The sequence below is a fragment of the Bombina bombina genome, chromosome 3 (genome assembly GCF_027579735.1).
Source record: "Bombina bombina isolate aBomBom1 chromosome 3, aBomBom1.pri, whole genome shotgun sequence".
NCBI lineage: Eukaryota > Metazoa > Chordata > Amphibia > Anura > Bombinatoridae > Bombina > Bombina bombina.
Genome location: NC_069501.1, coordinates 66,935,318 through 66,955,045, shown reverse-complemented (window position 1 = coordinate 66,955,045; position 19,728 = coordinate 66,935,318).

Sequence of the window (19,728 nt, the reverse complement as noted above, 5' to 3'; positions counted from 1 at the left end):
TTGGCATCAGTGCCAAGCTGTGTTAGCATTAGAATAAATTACACTCCAGTGGGTTCTAAAGAGATGAAGGTAATCCAATTGAAAGTAAATAAACAAGTTCATGTCCACAATGTGATAAAGTACCTACAAGCTCAATCCATTTGATTATGTTGTGGCTTGAAACTATTTCAAATACACAAATAAACCTTAAAAAAGCAATATCATAGTATACTGTCCCTTTAACCTTGAGATGCTGCTTAAATGTATGTGTTTGTTAAGGCTTCCAGGGAGTTACGTTGTTTTTTTAGTCAGTGCAAGGGTTCCTGCGTCTGCAATTTGTGGCGAGATGAGAATGGAGTAGATTTTCTGAAATCTGCGCGCGTAAGTCCTTACGCTGTATATTGGATACCAAATTGTGCGTAGTTCTATGTTAGTGTATGGGTAAAAAAAATATACACGCGTAACTTGGGTGAAATATACGCGCATAACTTGTATGCTACGCCGTATATGTGATACCAAAATTGCGCAAAATCTGGCGTTGCCGGCTTTTGCGGGCCCCTGAAGTTTAACCTCCAAGGATTTTGAAACAGTGCTGTAATCATTGTGGAATTGCGAGAAAAGTGAATGGCACCATTTTGTTATGCGCAGTTCACTCTGTTTACAGCCTTACAGTGCAATCTGTGTCTCAGTGCTATAGTTTGGCAAATTTTACTACAGTAATTGTCACTATTTTACAGGTGCAGTATTTATTGAACAATAATTGAGTACTGTGCTGTGCTAGTGTTAAACTAAATGTAGCACTATTGCACCCCTAATATATCTTAGTTCAAAAATGTTTTCAAGATTTTAAAAACTGAAAAGAAAGCTAAAACTGCCTTGTTTCACTTTAAGGCGGTTTTCACTTTACAGCGGGGCTCCAGTCCCTAACCTGCTGTATGAGCGGGGTATACCTGTACTATTATACATGATTTTTTTGCGAATGTTTTGTGAATACATTAGAAACCAATTGGAGGTTATGATGTCAGGAAGGGCGGCATCGATCCAGACTTTCTGATTGGTTTGTCTTCCTTTTAAATATTGCAGAGTTTGTTTGTAAACACATAGCCTGATGGAATAGTGTGTTATCACGAGAAACGCGTTGCTAATGTCTCAAATTCACTTTGATTTTACTCTGCTAACTTTTTATACATTTTATCCCCTTATTGCCGGACCACCGACTTTCGTACTAGCAAGCAAGTTCTTGCTTTGCCTGCATTGGATATCGTTCCCGGAGCCGATCACGTGGGGTCCCTGCTGGTTATACCTTGGTTGCAGATCCGCCTGTGGAGCGTCACGCATATAGCTTATCACTAATGGATCTCGGTTGGATTCCTGTGTCTGGAGTTGAGTCTGCCGGATGACTCTTTGGATCTGGCTTAACTTCACAGCACATTGTGGTGCTTTCACACTTGTGAGTAATAACGTCACTATTTACTTTCCCTATGAGTCTGGCTGTCTGCCCTATGTGGCACCTTCTTCTCGTTTTTACCCTCGATAGTGCTTGCTGATTTGTGGCTTCATTTAGCCACCAATCAGCAAACCCAACCCAGGTGCTGAACCAAAAATGGGCCTAAGCTTACATTCTTGCTTTTCAAATAAAGATAGCAAGAGAACAAAGAAAAATTGATAATAGGAGTAAATTAGAAAGTTGCTTAAAAGTGCAAGCTCTATTTGAATCATTAAAGAAAACAATTGTGTTTAGTATCCCTTTAATTCTGAAACTTAAAGGGGCAGTCTAATCAAAATTAAACTTTCATGATTCAGATAGGGCATGCAATTTTAAACAACTTTCCAATTTACTTCTATTATCTAATTTGCTCATATCTTTAGATATCCTTTGTTGAAGAAATAGCAATGCACATGTGTGAGCCAATCACACAAGGCCTCTATGTGCAGCAACCAATCAGCAGCTGAGCATATCTAGATATGCTTTTCAGCAAGTGATATCAAGAGAATGAAGCAAATTAGATAATATAAGTAAATTAGAAAGTTGTTTAAAATGACATGCTCTTTCTAAATCACAAAAGAAACAAAATGGGTTTCATGTCCCTTTAATTTATATCACAGGAATCAACTAATTTCTTTATTGTGTTTTGCCCCATTACCTCAGCTGCAATTAATATATGTTTGTGCCCGTGAGCAATATAGAAATGTCGCACCTGCGCTAACTTGCGCTCATATTACAAGTTAAAAGTAAACGCGTTCACTTCAGCGCAATAAAAGGTTAGCATGACTGAAAACCCTTGTATAATGGGTTAGGAATAAATAAAATGTTGCCCCAAACACAACTTAAAAATAAACTGTTACACTCATATAAACACCATCTGATAAAAATGAATTATATAAATATTCATAAACATTTTTTTAGAGAGGTTAAAAGGTATATGGCCATGTATTTAACTGCTATAATATATATATATATATATATATATATATATATATATATATATATATATATATATATATATGTATGTGTGTGTCTAAATGATAATTCTACAATAATATTTAATAAAGCGTTTTAATGTCTATTTACTGTACATATTTAACATTCCAATGTTCTTCACATACAGGAAAATGTTATATTTATTATTAAATATATATTGCTATGCATATCTGTATATACCTATACCTATATTTAGATATATAGGTATAGATATATATTTTACATTAACATTATCAGATATATATTGCTACTGCAAAGTGAAGGGGAAGCCTTCTAACACAAAAATATTGTGGGGGTCGCAGGGAGGCCCGTGTAAGAAGCAGGCGCTGGTTGCCATGGCATTTGAAGCCTTTTTCTTTGCCCAAAGTTCCCGCCCAGTATCGAAAAATAGGTGGAGTATATATGCCCGTTTGTAAGCCTATGATGCTTCTGGAGTCAGAGTGATAGCAGACGCACCAACCGGAATTGCAGTTCTGAGAGCTGTTTCCAGAGTGGAAGGTGTTGAGTGGGACCCTCCAGGGGGTTTTGGTTGTCAGAGGGACGGGGGGTTGTAAGGTCCGGGGGCCTCAAGCTCTCAGACACAGGGGGCCCGGAGAAATAGCTGTGTTGTGACCAATCCTGAGCCTGTGACCGGATTTGATTGCTTCCGAGGAGGATGAGCCTGTTGTGTGCGCAGTATCTCCGGTGAGGACAGCAGTGCCTCTGGGGAGAGTGGGCAATATGCTAATCACTAGACACATAAGGTGCTGGTAGGGGCATTAACATGGGGTAAGAGACCCATATGACTCTTGTGTAACATATGGAATATATCCGATGAGGTCCATGGGTATACAGGCAGTTATCTATTATATTTATTAAATTACAGTATTACACACACACATATATATATATATATATATATATACAGTATATATATATATATATATATATATATATATATATATATATATATATATATATATATATATATATATATATAAATAAAACAGAACAATGTATCATATCTATGGAATGTGCAGGGGAGTATGAGCATGGAAGGAAGAGTATGAGCATGGAAGGGGGGAGTATGAGCATGGAAGGGGGGAGTATGAGCATGGAAGGGGGGAGTATGAGCATGGAAGGGGGGAGTATGAGCATGGAAGGGGGGAGTATGAGCATGGAAGGGAGAGTATGAGCATGGAAGGGAGAGTATGAGCATGGAAGGGGGGAGTATGAGCATGGAAGGGGGGAGAATGAGCATGGAAGGGGGAGTATGAGCATCGAAGGGAGGAGTATGAGCATGGAAGGGAGAGTATGAGCATGGAAGGGAGAGTATGAGCATGGAAGGGGGGAGTATTAGCATGGAAGGGAGAGTATGAGCATGGAAGGGGGGAGTATTAGCAAGGGAGAGTATGTGCATGGAAGGGGGGAGTATTAGCATGGAAGGGAGAATATGAGCATGGAAGGGGGAGTATGAGCATGGAAGGAAGAGTATGAGCATGGAAGGGAGAGTATGAGCATGAAAGGGAGAGTATGTGCATGGAAGAGGGGAGAATATGAGCATGGAAGGGAGAGTATGAGCATGGAAGGGGAGAGTATGAGCATGGAAGGGGAGAGTATGAGCATGGAAGAGGGGAGTATGAGCATGGAAGGGCCGGGGAGAGTATGACCATGGAAGGGGAGAATATGAGCATAGAAGGGGAGAGTATGAGCATGGAAGGGGAGAGTATGAGCATGGAAGGGAGGAGTATGAGCATGGAAGGGAGAGTATGAGCATGGAAGGGAGAGTATGAGCATCAAAGGGAGGAGTATGAGCATGGAAGGGAGAGTATTAGCATGGAAGGGAGAGTATGAGCATGGAAGGGGGGGAGTATTAGCATGGAAGGGAGAGTATGAGCATTGAAGGGAGAGTATGAGCATGGAAGGGAGAGTATGAGCATGGAAGGGAGAGTATGAGCATGGAAGGGAGAGTATGTGCATGGAAGGGAGAATATGAGCATGGAAGGGGGAGTATGAGCATGGAAGGGAGAATATGAGCATGGAAGGGAGAGTATGAGCATGGAAGGGAGAGTATGAGCATGGAAGGGAATGTTTATTAACGTTAGTTGTTTAGCTTAAAAATTATAACAGAAAGTAATCCTTTAACCTTTATGTTGTTAGTTGTTTTTGTCTGCTGAAACTGCCACTTATACTGAGATATGAATACAGCTGTATAATCTGTAGAAAAGCTATGTAAACAGGCAATATAACCTTAAAGGGATATAAAACCCCAAAATTTTATTTCACGATTCAGATAGAGAATACAATTTTAAACAACTTTCTAATTTACTTCTATTATCTAATTTGTTTCATTCTATTGGTATAATTTGTTGAAGGAGCAGCAATGCACTACTGGTTTCTAACTGAAGACATGGGTGAGCCAATGACAATTGGTATGTGTATACATTATATATATATATATATATATATATATATATATATATATATATATATATATATATATATATATATATATATATATATATATATATATATATATATATAATTATATATATATATATATATATATATATATATATATATATATAAAAATGCAGTGACCAATCAGCAGCTAGAACCTAGGTTCTTTGCTGCTCCTGAGCTTGCCAAGATAAACCTTCCAGCAAAGGAAACCAATAGCAGGAAGCAAATTAGACAATAGAAGTAAATTGGAAAGTTGTTTAAAACTGTATTTTCTATCTGAATCATGAAAGACACTTTTTGGGTTTCATGTCCCTTTAAGCCCATCAATGGTGGGTGGGAAAGAGAGATTTTTGTAACTAAAATAGGTGGTTTTTGACTAATTAACTCCCAGTCTAGTCAAAATTAAACTTTCATGATTCAGGAAGAGTTTGTAATTTTAAACACCTTATCAATTTACTTTTAGCATCAAATTTGCTTTGTTCTTGTGTTATTCTTTGTTGAAAGCTAAACCTAGGTAGGCTCATATGCTAAATTCTAAGCCCTCGAAGGCCGCCTTTTATCTCAGTATATTTTGACAGTTTTTTTACAGTTAGACACTGCTAGTTCATATGTGTCATATAGATAACATTGTACTCACTCCCGTGGAGTTATTTATGAGTCAGAACTGATTGGCTAAAATGCAAGTCTGTCGAAAGAACTGAAATAAGGGACAGTCTGCAGAGGCTTATATACAAGGTAATCACAGAGGTAAAAAGTGTGGTTATGCAAAACTGGGGAATGGGTAATAAAGGGAATATTTATCTTTTTAAACAATACAATTCTGGACTAGCCTGTCCCTTTATCTAACATTTCACTACCTATTAGGATTTGTGTATATAAAGAGAAATAACATGAGCAGATCTACTCTTCCTGCAGGTTCAGCCAATTTAAATTGTCATGTCCTAGTGAATAAAAGGTAATGGTTTTAAGAAACAAAACCGGCTACAAAAATAAACAGAAAAAGAACATTTCCCATACATATAAAACTCTGTGGTGAGTACAGTATAGTTAGTATAAGTATTATAACACATGGGGAACACAGTTTAGTGTCCCTTTCTTAAAGTGTTAATGAGAGTATAGTTAAAGGGACATTGTACGCTAGATTTTTCTTTGCATAAATGTTTTGTAGATGACCCATTTATATAGCCCAAAGAGAAACATGGACAGAACTGACCATTAGAGAATACACTATTAGCACTCATGTAGACTTATGACACAAATTGTGAATATATATTTTTTAAAGATAGACTACCAAATGGTAAAGAGAGTTCACTTGGAACATTAAAACATAACTTTTATTAAATACGCAAAAAAACAGGAGATAAAATAAAGGGATGTGCAATTAAAAATAATAGCTTACTGGGGTGTAGTGTATCACATTGGGTGCCGAGGTATAATGGCTACAACTTATTAGGCATACTTGGGTATACGTCATTCAGCTTGCAATTGCTTATTGATGCTCAGCCACTAGAATTAATAAAATTAACCCGTGTTATTGCAATACAACACAAGGTAAATAATATTGTGCGGAGCTTTTATTTAATTTTTACAAATCTTGCAAGTTAGGGTTAGCTTAATCTGGGGTGCTAACATTTGCTAAAGGTATTTTGGTAATTTGTATCGATCTGTACCATGCTCTACATGAAGTACTTTATATTTAATAATCATTCTACACAATATTAGTGAAGACTATGTAGGCAGTTACCGCCAGATACAATTCATTAGAATCGGATACTTGGGCTAGCATTCACGCTACATTCGAGCACATGAGAGGGTAACTTAATCTTTACTCTCTTAGCTACAGAGAGCTAATATACGAACTCAATATTATTTGTATCACCGATTTATATGCGATACATCAACAAGCGAATAGCATCTCTAATAGCATTTTACTCTATAATTTGTAACACATTAGATCAATAATTTATCCACCTTGTTACATCAAGGGTTACATCCACACAGCAATTTAGACCAGTGCAGCACTACACACCGCATCACACAGCCAAAAGAATCAGCTATAGGTAAATACGATATTCTGTTATGGCAATATAGATGAACTTAATGACAACAATTATATCGTTACCAACCCTTAGGGTCAGGATTTACTCTTTACCTAAACAATACACCCAAACGGTAATTTCAACCGAAGATAGCAAAATATTTGATACCAGCCTATAACGATTTTATGTGACTGAATAAGGCAATCATTTTTGCTATTTATATTTAGGCTGATTATCCGTAACCAATATAATTGTGTTGGGGGTATAATTATAGCTGTATGTGAAGCAGTAGGTGTAAATACAACTATGGATAAGGATATCTGTAACTAAAGTATGCATCACAATATACCCAATATATTAATGCTCTTTACAAATCATCTGCAATCTATTGCAAGGGAACTCACAATCGATTACTAAAGAACATGTATAAAGAAACTAATCTTGCTTAAAAAGTCATAGCATTCATACCTCATTGATGGTTATATATCTTTATACTATTACTAAGCAAGGTCAAACACTTAATTTTGGGTTATTGTGAATGGACATATATGGATACCTAAGTATGCACCAATCACACTGACTGTACAAATTAAATCGAAATCACGCGTTATGCAATATTAGGATAAAATTGAACATATGTTACTTGTAGGTAACCAGACACTCAGGGTACCTTTTGGTTGGTGCTAATTAACCAAATCATTCTACCAACCCAGCGTTACCAGGAATTATTTATATGGATACCCAAGTATGTATTATAACACTGATCTCTCAAATTCAAGTATATGTATGCTCTATGCACCGTGTTGCTAAATTAAAACAATAAAAAGTTGTGCTAACATAGACTCTGGTACTATTCAGAGATCTTTAGTCACAACCTCTGAACTAGCAAGATTTGTAAAAATTAAATAAAAGCTCCGCACAATATTATTTACCTTGTGTTGTATTGCAATAACACGGGTTAATTTTATTAATTCTAGTGGCTGAGCATCAACAAGTAATTGCAAGCTAAATTACGTATACCCAAGTATGCTTAATAAGTTGTAGCCATTATACCTCGGCACCCAATGTGATACAAAGATTGTTTTTCACTACACCCCATTAAGCTATTATTTTTAATTGCACATCCCTTTATTTTATCTCCTGTTTTTTGCGTATTTAATAAAAGTTATGTTTTAATGTTCCAAGTGAACTCTCTTTACCATTTGGTAGTCTATCTTTAAAAAATATATATTCACAATTTGTGTCATAAGTCTACATGAGTGCTAATAGTGTATTCTCTAATGGTCAGTTCTGTCCATGTTTCTCTTTGTAATGTAAATAAATACACAGCACCAACTACCCAGTGATTATATGTATTATAACAAGTAATCAACCAAGGGTGTAGTCACAACCACCGAATAGGCAGTGCCATTGAAACCCTCTTTTCAGCTCTAACATTTATATAGCCCATCTGGTAGTGTTTTTGTAACAATGTATAGTTTTGCTTATTTTTGAATAACATTGTGCTGATTTTCAGACTCCTAACCAAGCCCCACAGTGTCAGATGTACATGTGTGTTTACAGACTCCTGTTTATGTTATCTGTCTTTTCATATGCAGGGAAGGGGGGGGGGGGTTGTGTCTGCTCTTTTTGTTTACCCAGCCCCTTTCACTAGGTGTGTCAGCCTAACCTCATCAACAGTGTTAAATTGGGAGTGTCTAAGTAAGTTTTTAAAGGGTTTTATACTGGATTTTTAGATCAGCATCTGTGTATATTATTCTTTATAGTAGGTCTATTACATGCAGTTATAGGGAAATTGGTGTATACTGTTCCTTTAAAAGGTAACCACTAAACAATGCACAAGTTAATGTAACACACAAAGCGCTGTTTCTTTTTTTTTTTTTACTATTAAGAAACTAATAGGTTTACATACTCGTACAACAAAAGAAAAAATGTGTCCAACCCAGAATACCCCCCCCAGCAAACTAACACCAAGATAACAAACATACCAAGGAGCCTTTTGTTGACCAGTATGTATGTAATGTGGATTTTTGCTAAAAACACAAAAGCAGAAGGTGTGGACACCAAACATGAGACGGTATCAGGTTTAAAGGGAAGTGATATTATATTGTGAGCTACAGTGACACCTAGTGTCACTTAGAGGAAGTTACACAAAGCTTTACATTACAAAAAATATACAGATTTAACGAGGAAGGATTATTTAAAAATGTAATTGTAAATCTGGTAAATAAGAGCTAGATATTGGTAACTGTGTATTATGGGACTAATTAATGAGTGCTGGGAGATAATCCAATAATCCAAAAACGCAAACAGATGGCTATTATTGTTACTGTTTAGAACCAACTGAATCGTCCATCCTGTTGGCAAATATTTCTTTATTACATTGTTTCCTATATGTTTTCCGGAGTGTGTGTCACCATAAACTTACTGGTTTGTTTATAGAAGTGAGTCCTGGGTGAAATAAAGCATTGGCAGTAGCTCCTTTGGGAATTGTAGGTCCTGTCTGGTTCTTTCATAAATACCAGTAGCAGAGGTACTGGCCCTGCCTTCTGGCTGCACCTTTTCCTGTAGGAGAGACCTCCTGCTACAGAGTTTGTGGACCTGTAACCCCAAGTGTCTTTTTAAAAGAAAAGGGAATCATTACCAAGTGTGGCAGAGGGGATGTTACCTGCCAGAAATGAGCAGCGAGGCCGAGGGATCTATTCCTGCCTGGAAATAGCAGCGAGGCAGAGGGGACGATACCTGCCTGGAAGAATAGATGAGGCAGAGGGATCTATTCCTGCCTAGAAAAAGCAGCGAGGCAGAGGGGACGATACCTGCCTGGAAGAATAGGTGAGGCAGAGGGATCTATTCCTGCCTAGAGTAAGCAGCGAGGCAGAGGGAACGATACCTGCCTGGAAGAATAGGTGAGGCAGAGGGGACTATTCCAGCCTAGAGAAAGCAGCGGGGCAGAGGGGACGATACCTGCCTGGAAGAATAGGTGAGGCAGAGGGGACGATACCTGCCTGGAAGAATAGGTGAGGCAGAGGGATCTATTCCTGCCTAGAGAAAGCAGCGAGGCAGAGGGGACGATACCTGCCTGGAAGAATAGGTGAGGCAGAGGGATCTATTCCTGCCTAGAGTAAGCAGCGAGGCAGAGGGAATGATACCTGCCTGGAAGAATAGGTGAGGCAGAGGGGACTATTCCAGCCTAGAGAAAGCAGCGGGGCAGAGGGGACGATACCTGCCTGGAAGAATAGGTGAGGCAGTGGGGACGATACCTGCCTGGAAGAATAGGTGAGGCAGAGGGGACTATACCTACCTGGAAGAATAGGTGAGGCAGAGGGGACGATACCTGCCTGGAAGAATAGGTGAGGCAGAGGGATCTATTCCAGCCTAGAGAAAGCAGCGGGGCAGAGGGGACGATACCTGCCTGGAAGAATAGGTGAGGCAGAGGGGACAATACCTGCCTGGAAGAATATGTGAGGCAGAGGGCACTATACCTACCTGGAAGAATAGGTGAGGCAGAGGGGACGATACCTGCCTGGAAGAATAGGTGAGGCAGAGGGATCTATTCCTGCCTAGAGAAAGCAGTGAGGCAGAGGGGACGATACCTGCCTGGAAGAATAGGTGAGGCAGAGGGGACGATACCTGCCTGGAAGAATATGTGAGGCAGAGGGGACTATACCTACCTGGAAGAATAGGTGAGGCAGAGGGGACGATACCTGCCTGGAAGAATAGGTGAGGCAGAGGGATCTATTCCAGCCTAGAAAAAGCAGTGAGGCAGAGGGATCTATTCCTGCCTAGAGAAAGAAGTGAGGCAGAGGGGACGATACCTGCCTGGAAGAATAGGTGAGGCAGAGGGGACGATACCTGCCTGGAAGAATAGGCGAGGCAGAGGGGACGATACCTGCCTGGAAGAATAGGCGAGGCAGAGGAGACGATACCTGCCTGGAAGAATAGGTGAGGCAGAGGGATCTATTCCTGCCTAGAAAAAGCAGCGAGGCAGAGGGGACGATACCTGCCTGGAAGAATAGGTGAGGCAGAGGGGACGATACCTGCCTGGAAGAATAGGTGAGGCAGAGGGATCTATTCCTGCCTAGAAAAAGCAGCGAGGCAGAGGGGACGATTCCTGCCTGGAAGAATAGGTGAGGCAGAGGGGACGATACCTGCCTGGAAAAATAGGTGAGGCAGAGGGGACGATACCTGCCTGGAAGAATAGGTGAGGCAGAGGGGACGATACCTGCCTGGAAGAATAGGTGAGGCAGAGGGGACTATACCTACCTGGAAGAATAGGTGAGGCAGAGGGGACGATACCTGCCTGGAAGAATAGGTGAGGCAGAGGGATCTATTCCAGCCTAGAAAAAGCAGTGAGGCAGAGGAATCTATTCCTGCCTAGAGAAAGCAGTGAGGCAGAGGGGACGATACCTGCCTGGAAGAATAGGTGAGGCAGAGGGGACGATACCTGCCTGGAAGAATAGGCGAGGCAGAGGGGACGATACCTGCCTGGAAGAATAGGCGAGGCAGAGGGGACGATACCTGCCTGGAAGAATAGGTGAGGCAGAGGGGACGATACCTGCCTGGAAGAATAGGTGAGGCAGAGGGGACGATACCTGCCTGGAAGAATAGGTGAGGCAGAGGGGACGATACCTGCCTGGAAGAATAGGTGAGGCAGAGGGGACGATACCTGCCTGGAGAGAGTTCTGGTTACCTGTTTTGCAAAACTAAAAAGTGTCAAAAAACACATCAAAAATACATTACAAAGTACACTTAAATCTCATAACACTATCCAATTAAAATAATAACAAAAAATATTGCACAAAAAAGTTATAAAGGCTCAAATATATGAGGTCTCAGGTGCTAAAAAGGCAGGCAAAGTGGTTTAAGATATAAGATATATACATATATATGTCAAACGTTATATATGTATGTATGTATGTATTAATGTCTATATATGTGTACATATGTATTTACAGACATATATATATATATATATATACACACACACACATATATACATATATAGACATATATATAAGTGCATTGGAGCACTTTGCAGTTAAGTCGATGAAAAAGCATATTTATGCAATATTCATTTTTAATAAAGGTTTTAACTATGTATTTACTGCAAATATTTCACATTCCAATGTTCTGCACATAGCAGGATGTGTTCTCTATATATATATATATATATATATATATATAAATGAATAAATAGAAGATATTCTTCTATGTGAAGAACATTATAATGTGAAATGCTCATATTTTCATGTTAGGTTAGCGTACATGAGAATATACAGTCAGGTTAGCGCACATGAGAATATAGAGTCAGGTTAGCGCACATGAGAATATACAGTCAGGTTAGCGCACATGAGAATATAGAGTCAGGTTAGCGCACATGAGAATATACAGTCAGGTTAGCGCACATGAGAATTTACAATCAGGTTAGCGCACATGAGAATATACAGTCAGGTTAGCGCACATGAGAATATAGAGTCAGGTTAGCGCACATGAGAATATACAGTCAGGTTAGCGCACATGAGAATATAGAGTCATGTTAGCGCACATGAGAATATACAGTCAGGTTAGCGCACATGAGAATATAGAGTCATGTTAGCGCACATGAGAATATACAGTCAGGTTAGCGCACATGAGACTATACAGTCAGGTTAGCACACATGATACTATACAATCAGGTTAGCGCACATGAGAATATACAGTCAGGTTAGCGCACATGAGAATATACAGTCAGGTTAGCGCACATGAGAATATACAGTCAGGTTAGCGCACATGAGAATATACAGTCAGGTTAGCGCACATGAGAATATGCAGTCAGGTTAGCGCACATGAGAATATGCAGTCAGGTTAGCGCACATGAGAATATGCAGTCAGGTTAGCGCACATGAGAATATACAGTCAGGTTAGCGCACATGAGAATATACAGTCAGGTTAGCGCACATGAGAATATAGAGTCAGGTTAGCACACATGAGAATATACAGTCAGGTTAGCGCACATGAGAATATACAGTCAGGTTAGCGCACATGAGAATATAGAGTCATGTTAGCGCACATGAGAATATACAGTCAGGTTAGCGCACATGAGACTATACAGTCAGGTTAGCACACATGATACTATACAATCAGGTTAGCGCACATGAGAATATACAGTCAGGTTAGCGCACATGAGAATATACAGTCAGGTTAGCGCACATGAGAATATACAGTCAGGTTAGCGCACATGAGAATATACAGTCAGGTTAGCGCACATGAGAATATACAGTCAGGTTAGCGCACATGAGAATATACAGTCAGGTTAGCGCACATGAGAATATAGAGTCATGTTAGCGCACATGAGAATATACAGTCAGGTTAGCGCACATGAGACTATACAGTCAGGTTAGCACACATGATACTATACAATCAGGTTAGCGCACATGAGAATATACAGTCAGGTTAGCGCACATGAGAATATACAGTCAGGTTAGCGCACATGAGAATATACAGTCAGGTTAGCGCACATGAGAATATACAGTCAGGTTAGCGCACATGAGAATATACAGTCAGGTTAGCGCACATGAGAATATACAGTCAGGTTAGCGCACATGAGAATATACAGTCAGGTTAGCGCACATGAGAATATACAGTCAGGTTAGCGCACATGAGAATATAAATTCAGGTTAGCGCACATGAGAATATACAGTCAGGTTAGCGCACATGAGAATATACAGTCAGGTTAGCGCACATGAGAATATACAGTCAGGTTAGCGCACATGAGAATATGCAGTCAGGTTAGCGCACATGAGAATATGCAGTCAGGTTAGCGCACATGAGAATATGCAGTCAGGTTAGCGCACATGAGAATATACAGTCAGGTTAGCGCACATGAGAATATACAGTCAGGTTAGCGCACATGAGAATATACAGTCAGGTTGGCGCACATGAGAATATACAGTCAGGTTAGCGCACATGAGAATATAGAGTCATGTTGGCGCACATGAGAATATACAGTCAGGTTAGCGCACATGAGAATATGCAGTCAGGTTAGCGCACATGAGAATATACAGTCAGGTTAGCGCACATGAGAATATACAGTCAGGTTAGCGCACATGAGAATATACAGTCAGGTTGGCGCACATGAGAATATACAGTCAGGTTAGCGCACATGAGAATATACAGTCAGGTTAGCGCACATGAGAATATAGAGTCATGTTGGCGCACATGAGAATATACAGTCAGGTTGGCGCACATGAGAATACACAGTCAGGTTGGCGCACATGAGAATATAGAGTCATGTTAGCGCACATGAGAATATACAGTCAGGTTAGCGCACATGAGAATATACAGTCAGGTTAGCGCACATGAGAATATACAGTCAGGTTAGCGCACATGAGAATATACAGTCAGGTTGGCGCACATGAGAATATAAAGTCAGGTTAGCGCACATGAGAATATACAGTCAGGTTAGCGCACATGAGAATATACAGTCAGGTTAGCGCACATGAGAATATACAATCAGGTTGGCGCACATGAGAATATACAGTCAGGTTAGCGCACATGAGAATATACAGTCAGGTTAGCGCACATGAGAATATAAAGTCAGGTTAGCGCACATGAGAATATACAGTCAGGTTAGCGCACATGAGAAGATACAGTCAGGTTAGCGCACATGAGAATATACAGTCAGGTTAGCGCACATGAGAATATACAGTCAGGTTGGCGCACATGAGAATATACAGTCAGGTTGGCACACATGAGAATATACAGTCAGGTTAGCGCACATGAGAATATACAGTCAGGTTAGCGCACATGAGAATATACAGTCAGGTTAGCGCACATGAGAATATACAGTCAGGTTAGCGCACATGAGAATATACAGTCAGGTTAGCGCACATGAGAATATACAGTTAGGTTAGCGCACATGAGAATATACAATCAGGTTGGCGCACATGAGAATATACAGTCAGGTTAGCGCACATGAGAATATACAGTCAGGTTAGCGCACATGAGAATATAAAGTCAGGTTAGCGCACATGAGAATATACAGTCAGGTTAGCGCACATGAGAATACACAGTCAGGTTAGCGCACATGAGAATATAGAGTCATGTTAGCGCACATGAGAATATACAATCAGGTTAGCGCACATGAGAATATACAGTCAGGTTAGCGCACATGAGAATATACAATCAGGGTGGTGCAGATGAGAATATACAGTCAGGTTGGCGCACATGAGAATATGCAGTCAGGTTGGCGCACATGAGAATATGCAGTCAGGTTGGCGCACATGAGAATATGCAGTCAGGTTGGCGCACATGAGAATATGCAGTCAGGTTGGCGCACATGAGAATATGCAGTCAGGTTGGCGCACATGAGAATATACAGTCAGGTTAGCGCACATGAGAATATAAAGTCAGTTTAGCGCACATGAGACTATACAGTCAGGTTAGCACACATGATACTATACAATCAGGTTAGCGCACATGAGAATATACAGTCAGGTTAGCGCACATGAGAATATACAGTCAGGTTAGCGCACATGAGAATATAAAGTCAGGTTAGCACACATGAGAATATACAGTCAGGTTAGCGCACATGAGAATATACAGTCAGGTTAGCACACATGAGAATATACAGTCAGGTTAGCGCACATGAGAATATACAGTCAGGTTAGCGCACATGAGAATATAAATTCAGGTTAGCACACATGAGAATATACAGTCAGGTTAGCGCACATGAGAATATGCAGTCAGGTTAGCGGACATGAGAATATGCAGTCAGGTTAGCGCACATGAGAATATACAGTCAGGTTAGCGCACATGAAAATATACAGTCATGTTAGCGCACATGAGAATATACAGTCAGGTTAGCGCACATGAGAATATACAGTCAGGTTAGTGCACATGAGAATTTACAATCAGGTTAGCGCACATGAGAATATACAGTCAGGTTAGCGCACATGAGAATATACAATCAGGTTAGCGCACATGAGAATATACAGTCAGGTTAGCGCACATGAGAATATACAGTCAGGTTAGCGCACATGAGAATATACAGTCAGGTTAGCGCACATGAGAATATACAGTCAGGTGGTTAGCGCACATGAGAATATACAGTAAGGTTAGCGCACATGAGAATATACAGTCAGGTTAGCACACATGAGAATATACAATCAGGTTTGCGCACATGAGAATATACAGTAAGGTTAGCGCACATGCGAATATACAGTCAGGTAAGCGCACATGAGAATATACAGTCAGGTAAGCGAACATGCGAATATACAATCAGGTAAGCGCAAGTAGGTTTTTTTCCACTTCTTTTTCTCCTTTGACTTCTCTTGGGGAACACGTGAATGTGCATGCAATATTGTAAGTTTGGCTTTTTGCGCTCTTCGGGTTAGCATGTGAGTGAAAACAGTTTATTTTCAACTCGTAATAGAATTGTAACCCGACAAGCAAAAAGAGCTTACTTCTAGCGCAATTTACACTTGAGCGGGAGTGTTAGTGCTCCACTTGTAATCCGGCCCTATATGTAATAATAAAAACAACAAACTAACAAAAGATAAGAGAGCATAAATGCACTTAGTACATTCTGCGTGAAAAGGAAAACAAGAGAATATACAGTCAGGTTGGCGCACATGAGAATATACAGTCAGGTTAGCGCACATGAGAATATAAATTCAGGTTAGCACACATGAGAATATACAGTCAGGTTAGCGCACATGAGAATATGCAGTCAGGTTAGCGCACATGAGAATATGCAGTCAGGTTAGCGCACATGAGAATATACAGTCAGGTTGGTGCACATGAGAATATAAAGTCAGGTTAACGCACATGAGAATATGCAGTCAGGTTAGCGCACATGAGAATATGCAGTCAGGTTAGCGCACATGAGAATATACAGTCAGGTTGGCGCACATGAGAATATACAGTCAGGTTGGCACACATGAGAATATACAGTCAGGTTAGCGCACATGAGAATATACAGTCAGGTTAGCGCACATGAGAATATACAGTCAGGTTAGCGCACATGAGAATATAGAGTCATGTTAGCGCACATGAGAATATACAGTCAGGTTAGCGCACATGAGAATATACAGTCAGCTTGGCGCACATGAGAATATACAGTCAGGTTAGCGCACATGAGAATATACAGTCAGGTTAGCGCACATGAGAATATACAATCAGGTTAGCGCACATGAGAATATACAGTCAGGTTAGCGCACATGAGAATATACAGTCAAGTTGGCGCACATGAGAATATACAGTCAGGTTAGCGCACATGAGAATATACAGTCAGGTTAGCGCACATGAGAATATACAATCAGGTTGGCGCACATGAGAATATACAGTCAGGTGGTTAGCGCACATGAGAATATACAGTAAGGTTAGCGCACATGAGAATATACAGTCAGGTTAGCGCACATGAGAATATACAGTCAGGTTAGCGCACATGAGAATATACAGTCAGGTGGTTAGCGCACATGAGAATATACAGTAAGGTTAGCGCACATGAGAATATAGAGTCATGTTAGCGCACATGAGAATATACAGTCAGGTTAGCGCACATGAGAATATACAGTCAGGTGGTTAGCGCACATGAGAATATACAGTAAGGTTAGCGCACATGAGAATATACAGTCAGGTTAGCACACATGAGAATATACAATCAGGTTTGCGCACATGAGAATATACAGTAAGGTTAGCGCACATGCGAATATACAGTCAGGTAAGCGCACATGAGAATATACAGTCAGGTAAGCGAACATGCGAATATACAATCAGGTAAGCGCAAGTAGGTTTTTTTCCACTTCTTTTTCTCCTTTGACTTCTCTTGGGGAACACGTGAATGTGCATGCAATATTGTAAGTTTGGCTTTTTGCGCTCTTCGGGTTAGCATGTGAGTGAAAACAGTTTATTTTCAACTCGTAATAGAATTGTAACCCGACAAGCAAAAAGAGCTTACTTCTAGCGCAATTTACACTTGAGCGGGAGTGTTAGTGCTCCACTTGTAATCCGGCCCTATATGTAATAATAAAAACAACAAACTAACAAAAGATAAGAGAGCATAAATGCACTTAGCACATTCTGCGTGAAAAGGAAAACAAGAGAATATACAGTCAGGTTGGCGCACATGAGAATATACAGTCAGGTTAGCGCACATGAGAATATAAATTCAGGTTAGCACACATGAGAATATACAGTCAGGTTAGCGCACATGAGAATATGCAGTCAGGTTAGCGCACATGAGAATATGCAGTCAGGTTAGCGCACATGAGAATATACAGTCAGGTTGGCGCACATGAGAATATACAGTCAGGTTGGCACACATGAGAATATACAGTCAGGTTAGCGCACATGAGAATATACAGTCAGGTTAGCGCACATGAGAATATACAGTCAGGTTAGCGCACATGAGAATATAGAGTCATGTTAGCGCACATGAGAATATACAGTCAGGTTAGCGCACATGAGAATATACAGTCAGCTTGGCGCACATGAGAATATACAGTCAGGTTAGCGCACATGAGAATATACAGTCAGGTTAGCGCACATGAGACTATACAGTCAGGTTAGCACACATGATACTATACAATCAGGTTAGCGCACATGAGAATATACAGTCAGGTTAGCGCACATGAGAATATACAGTCAGGTTAGCGCACATGAGAATATAAAGTCAGGTTAGCACACATGAGAATATACAGTCAGGTTAGCGCACATGAGAATATACAGTCAGGTTAGCACACATGAGAATATACAGTCAGGTTAGCGCACATGAGAATATACAGTCAGGTTAGCGCACATGAGAATATAAATTCAGGTTAGCACACATGAGAATATACAGTCAGGTTAGCGCACATGAGAATATAAAGTCAGTTTAGCGCACATGAGACTATACAGTCAGGTTAGCACACATGATACTATACAATCAGGTTAGCGCACATGAGAATATACAGTCAGGTTAGCGCACATGAGAATATACAGTCAGGTTAGCGCACATGAGAATATAAAGTCAGGTTAGCGCACATGAGAATATACAGTCAGGTTAGCGCACATGAGAATATACAGTCAGGTTAGCGCACATGAGAATATACAGTCAGGTTAGCGCACATGAGAATATACAGTCAGGTTAGCGCACATGAGAATATACAGTCAGGTTAGCGCACATGAGAATATACAGTCAGGTTAGCGCACATGAGAATATAAAGTCAGTTTAGCGCACATGAGACTATACAGTCAGGTTAGCACACATGATACTATACAATCAGGTTAGCGCACATGAGAATATACAGTCAGGTTAGCGCACATGAGAATATACAGTCAGGTTAGCGCACATGAGAATATAAAGTCAGGTTAGCACACATGAGAATATACAGTCAGGTTAGCGCACATGAGAATATACAGTCAGGTTAGCACACATGAGAATATACAGTCAGGTTAGCGCACATGAGAATATACAGTCAGGTTAGCGCACATGAGAATATAAATTCAGGTTAGCACACATGAGAATATACAGTCAGGTTAGCGCACATGAGAATATGCAGTCAGGTTAGCGGACATGAGAATATGCAGTCAGGTTAGCGCACATGAGAATATACAGTCAGGTTAGCGCACATGAGAATATACAGTCATGTTAGCGCACATGAGAATTTACAGTCAGGTTAGCGCACATGAGAATATACAGTCAGGTTAGTGCGCATGAGAATTTACAATCAGGTTAGCGCACATGAGAATATACAGTCAGGTTAGCGCACATGAGAATATACAGTAAGGTTAGCGCACATGAGAATATACAGTCAGGTTAGCGCA